Source organism: Pseudorasbora parva, chromosome 17 (genome assembly GCF_024679245.1).
Source record: "Pseudorasbora parva isolate DD20220531a chromosome 17, ASM2467924v1, whole genome shotgun sequence".
NCBI lineage: Eukaryota > Metazoa > Chordata > Actinopteri > Cypriniformes > Gobionidae > Pseudorasbora > Pseudorasbora parva.
In genome coordinates, this window is record NC_090188.1 from 23,399,840 (window position 1) to 23,405,891 (window position 6,052).

The 6,052-nt window shown below is 38.4% G+C and overlaps 1 long non-coding RNA gene across 1 annotated transcript; it reads right to left on the minus strand.

Moving 5' to 3' along the window:
- Window positions 1–3,938: 3,938 nt before the first annotated feature.
- LOC137045737 (uncharacterized) lies at window positions 3,939–5,536 on the minus strand. The gene is made up of 3 exons (XR_010898835.1): window positions 5,404–5,536; window positions 5,076–5,210; window positions 3,939–4,645 (listed from the first exon to the last, which is right to left on the minus strand). It is a non-coding gene; the product is annotated as an uncharacterized lncRNA (long non-coding RNA).
- Window positions 5,537–6,052: the final 516 nt, after the last annotated feature.

Below are 6,052 nucleotides of genomic sequence, written 5' to 3' on the forward strand. Positions count from 1 at the left end.
TGCATCATAGGAGGAATGTTTGCCCAGAGGCTAAAGACTACAGCCAGCAGAGGGAGCCATTTCCGCATGTTTTGAATCTGCGCATGGGGGAGGGGAGATAACACTCAGCTTGCAGGGAGAGCTCAGCTCAGCTCCAGGCACTCATTTAAACGGAGCTATGGTGTGCAATGTAAGTCTTTTAACTTCTCAAATTAATTTCTATGAAAGCTAAGCTTGTAAAGGCATGAACTGAAACGCGCCAGACTGAACTCGCGTTGTGAATATATGCCGCGAGTGTAGTCGCGATTACCTCAGCTCTCATCACTCCTGCAGTTAGTGCTCAGTGCTGTGATACTCGGTGACTCACTCATTATATTGTACACACACGTTCAGTTTTTAATTGTAAGGTCTTCTCTAACTCAGTCACTGTAATCAAGTTGGTGGCGTTGGCAATGACACAGGGCAGCGAAGCATTCTGGGAATTGTAGTCTTTCATCCCCATGGAACAAAAATACATTTTCTGTCTTTTCTCAGTCTAGAAGACACCAAATTCAAAAATAATTTCACATTTCTACTACATTGATGACCCAGTTTAAATACAGATTCATCTTTCCAGCGCTGAAGTACCCCTTTAAGTTTTCTACTTACTTTTGATGTTTTGTAGACCTTGCTTACTTGTTTCCGAAAAATCGTACGTTTCCAAATTAATCGCATAGTAGGCCAGCTCAACATTAAAATGTGCTACTTCTGACATGGTCAAATGGATTGCAAAGGTCGCTTTGACACATCCAGTGTAGGCCCAGTATCAGACTGAAAAAATGTGTGTTGGATTTACATGATTTAATCATGTACATCGGTTCCACATGATTCAATTAAGCTAAACAAACACAATTTGTTCACATAACTTCAACATCATGGAATTAACTAATATTTAAGTAACCCAATTGAGTAGTCTCAAAATGATTTTAATATGGCTTCCTAACAACATGGTGTGCACAGGGGGGCTTTGAGACCCTGCCTCTTTAATCAAATCACAAGCTCATTTAGTTTTTTTCTATATTTTTGTGGTCACTTGACTGCTTTATAAGACTTCACTAGCTAGCTTTCATTCTATTAGCCAGCAATAGCACATAATGAATGTGTCTAGTGCTATGTTTGAAATGCTCTTTAATGACATGTGCTGTCGCAGTCCACAGCCTAAGCAATCGCTCCGCTCTTCTCCACTATGGTAACCCAGTATAATTTAAATGGTTCTAATTATTCAAACATAATTAAACACTAAACAAAGTCTCCCCCTTATCTAATTTTGTCCAAAAAACACATAAAATAACACTTTCAACAATTTTACTCTTTTCGTCAAGTCACGCAAAGCATGCTGGGAACTACAGTTTCAGCAAAAATCATGTTCGAGTAATTGATTGGTTCACATTAACCCCAAATAATGTAATCTAGTAGATTGCACATTTAAGAGAATTACATCAATTGAAAGCAAAGAAATCACATTTAGAAGAGAAACACAATTTTGTTGCGTAGAGCGCAAATAATAAGATTACGTAAATTGGACAATGTGTGTTTTCCTTTTTTTTTCAATAACGACCAGCTAAGACCAGGAAACCAGTTTAGGCTGGTTTAAGAGAGTTTTTTTTTTCTTTTTTTCTTCTTTCATGAAGATGATGCAACATCGTAATAGAGTCAACAGAGTAGTTCAGGTATGACATGACAACGCAGTTTAGCGCTTCCTTTCCATCGTCCAGAAGTCAATGGTTTTTTTTTTAAAATGCGATTTTTTTAAATGGCTAAAATAAGGTTTGTCATGAACACAAGGTCAAGACAAGACACTTTCACGTTTTATTATTTAAATACATCAGTATTATCCCACTTGTGATTGTTTTTAAAAAGCCGTACGTGTCTTGGAAAAAGGCGGTTGCTAAGCGGCTATATGGGACAGAGGCTGTCAGGGACATTAATCAGTCCACAACAGTCCACTTTTAAACTCAAACGGTATGTTATGAAATAGTTAGCTTTATGGATCTTTAGCTTTTTGCTTCTGGCAACTGCATTTAGGCTTCAATGTTAATAAAAGTTGCGTTCATCTGTAATAATTATCTTGATGGACAAAAAAACAAAACATGGAAGTTTTGTTGATCAAGGAGCTTGTTTTTCCCACCCGATAATCTAAAACAAAGCGGGGAATCCTATTGGGTTTTTTGTCCAGGGAAACTGCCGGTTGGCCTACAAAGTGACATCATACCTGCACCACTCAATTGGGATGGATCCTCAACTGGTGGCTGATGTGTTGCTTGCAAGGTGGAGTCAAGCTTTAAGGGAAACATTAACCTAATAAGAATAGTAATGAGTGTCTTGAGAACATTTTTCAATTTCCACTACCTCAGTAAAAAAAACGGATTTTGCCATATCATGCATATCACACTTTTGCTAGCAGTGGTGAATGGAGGCAAATAAATATTATAAACAACAGATATCTGATCTTAAATGAGAAAAACATTGGAGATGTCATGGGAGATCCCATTAAGCTACTTGCCCTTACAAGTCTGGCCCAGCCCCAGTTGGAGAATCAACGTCAGCAGCCCTCTTTCCTGTGGGAGACTACAAGACTGAAGACCAAGAGAAACAGTGCTGACTTATGTGCTCAGAGCCATTTACAGTCTTTGGCGATGTGGGGGTAGGCAGACACGGAAATCCTTGTATGGTAAAGGATACTCTTGTGGTGTTTGAATGACTCATAACAGTCTACACACGGAGGGGTTTCCTGATCCTTCAATGCCAGTTACCACAATTATTCTCTGTATTATCAGTCTTTTATACATCTTTCAGCATCTCTTCATCTTTTTCCATACACATCTCTATTACTGTGGCCCTTTGTATAGACCCATTCATTGTGAATGCTGGTGATGGTTCATTCCCCAGATATACTGCTGGTCTGTAAGATGGCTGATCTCTTCACATCAGACCATTCATGCTGTAAGATTGTTTGTTCTCTGCATGACTTGATTTTTTCCCCCCTCGGTGCACTATGAAATGCAATTTCTGTTACTGCGAGTCTCCGGTTTTGAATGGCTCTTGCTTGACTGCTCATGCTGACAGCCTTATTTTGTATATATATATATATATATATGACATTTATTCCAATGACAAATATGATAAGGGGTTTCTTCTTAGGTTGTATTTCTTATTAATGAAACAAACCTTTTACAACCATGAGAAATGTTTCTTTAGCACCAAATCAGCATATTGATTTCTGAAGGATCCTGTGACACAGACCACTATAGTAATGGCTTCTGAAAATTCAGCTTTGCATAACAGGAATAAATTAAATTTCAAAATATATTAACCCTAAACCGACCCTAAACTTTTGAACAGTAATGTGCATATATAACATACATTTGGACATTTCATAGGTTTCTTTAGATTTGTTTATCCATGCAGAATTAAATATTATGATTTTTTTTTTTCTTAGCATGCATGCAATATTTTGGATTAGAATACATATCAATATAGACAAATTGAACAAGCTGACATGGAACTGTAAGGCCCTGATTTAATTGTCAGTTTGTGTATTGGCGACAGGCTACTGTCCTTCCCATTTGCTTCTAAACTCATTCCAGCTGTTATAAAATTAGCCCTCTGTAATGCGTCTCTTAAAGGCCTTGGTGACAGATCAGTTTCCAGCCATTCCCAGGTCCATTGGGCTATAATTACATTTTATTGATTTCTCTTCTGCTTATACGTATCCCTTTTATTGGATGCAGAAAATCCATTTCAGTCTTAGCACCACTTCAGCTCCGAAACCTCGTCATGGACTGATTTTGTTTATTCTATTGATTTCTGTCTTGATAAATGAAGGGTGTAACGATTAGTTCAGGAGTCCCTGTGGATAAAAAAAGACATCAAGACATCTTCAGATGTATCATTGCTACACATTTTGTTTAAGAGGCAAGTGTGTTCAAACACTTGTTCTTTTATTTTTATTTTTCTTTCCTAATGAGGCTTGACAGGGAAACAATACATGCATGTTTTTATAGCTTTCACTGTACTACATCAACGGAGTGCTACGCAAAAGATCTTTGCACGTTTCTCTGATCCTTCCCTTCAAAGTCCCTCGTGTCCATTCATCCGCTGCTGAGGGATGGAGAGATCATCTCTGAACAGGAGGATGGAGATTATTGCAGATTAGAGTTGGCACGTGTCCATCTCCTTTCCACATTCATATACACATCACAGTTCTTTACTGCAATCCAGCTGAGGCAATGCTAATAAATTCGAAATGTCCCAGAGACCCTTTTCTCCAAACACACTGTATAATAGACCTGGCAGGAACAGTCCATAAGCTGGAAACTACACCGGAGAAAATGTTTCTCTCTCACAGAGATGGAGCATGCATGGCCATGAACTCATTTATCCTAGTTGTTTGCTCTCGCTTCAATATCTAAACCTGCTCCAAACCTGAAGTTCCTTGAACATTACAAAAACTTTAAAGTGAGAAAGGTCAACACACTAATTTTGGAAAATTAGTAGTTAACTCCACACGTGTTAGAGCCTGTTTCAGGGAAATGTTCAGAGTTTTTTTTCCACTGAGTTGTGGAAAAGGATGAGACACAGGGTATATGCTGGTCTGCACGTCTCGTCGTGGTCACAGGGCTGGAGTCTGGGGAAAAGAACATCTTTCCAGAATTTTCAGGGGCTGGAAAATGTTTGTTGACATGTCTCTTTTAATGGGAAAAGTAAAGGACCTTTTATAGCTAGTAAATGCATGTCATTAATAAAATTATAAAAAATTATTCAGTTACACAGCAAACTGTGTTGCATTACAAAATAATCAAAGTACCGGTACCCTATAGTGGACTCAGTGATGCTTCTCGGAATCCTGGTTGTCTTTCATACTGCTTATACTATACTTAATCTTGGGTATTTATAAACTGCAGTTTTACACCATACATTTCTAAACCCCTGGTTAAAATCCTTATTTGCATATTTGCATAGCACGTGAATATAAGCAAAGACTATATATATATATATATATATATATATATATATATATATATATATATATATATATATATATAGGCTACACTCACCTGAAGGATTATTATGACCCCTTTCGCCTTCAGAACTGCCTTAATTCTACGTGCCACTACTTCAACAAGGTGCTGAAAGCATTCTTTAGAAATGTTGGCCCGTATTGTGGGATGCACATCCAGGGCACAAAGCTCCTGTTCCACCACAGGGGAAAACATATAAGGAGATTTTAAAAAAAACTAAAAATGACACTTGATGGATTTTTATTATAAATGGTTGTGTACAGACACTGCCAACACACATTTCCATACAATCAGCTTGTAAAAGTGCATTTACTTATGACCCATTTAAATACAGATTCATCTTCCTAGCGCTGAAGTAGCCTACCCATTTAAAGGTCCACTGAAGTGCCTTGAAACGCGCCGCATTATTCAATGTGTGACGTAATTTCCCCTGAAACGGCTTCAGCTGTTAGCAGCTCCTCCCCTTTTTTGAAACAGCCAATAGCGTTTCGTTAATATACAGTTTGACTAGAGCGCAAGAGCGGACCTTCTTCTTTCTTTGTTGGTAAAGCCAGTTTCCTCTAACACTGTTTACCACCATAATCTCCTCCAAATCCCTTTGAATTGCAACATTCTGTGCAGAATTCAAATGGGTCGATATGTTTATTGTCTGCGCGGACTTGCGCATATGATCCGCGCTGCGCTCTTGTGTCTGTAGTCTAAATTTAGACCAGAGCCATTGGGGTGTGTGCGCTGCCGTGGTGTGTGAAACTAACATGAAACCAGACTTTATTCGCCTCAAATGAAAGCATATTTACACTGAATCGTTTCCTATCACATAAATGCTATGTGCCTTTCACCATGTAGAAATTAGTAAATGTGTGTTAACAACTCATGACCGATTTCAGCCTATTAGCGTTTTAGCTTCGGCAGTATAGGGGGCGGGCTTTAGATTCTAGAGAGCATTTTGATTGGACAGAAGATTTGACGAGAAAGTGAAGTCTGCGATGATGTCACCAAAATCTGAGATTCGT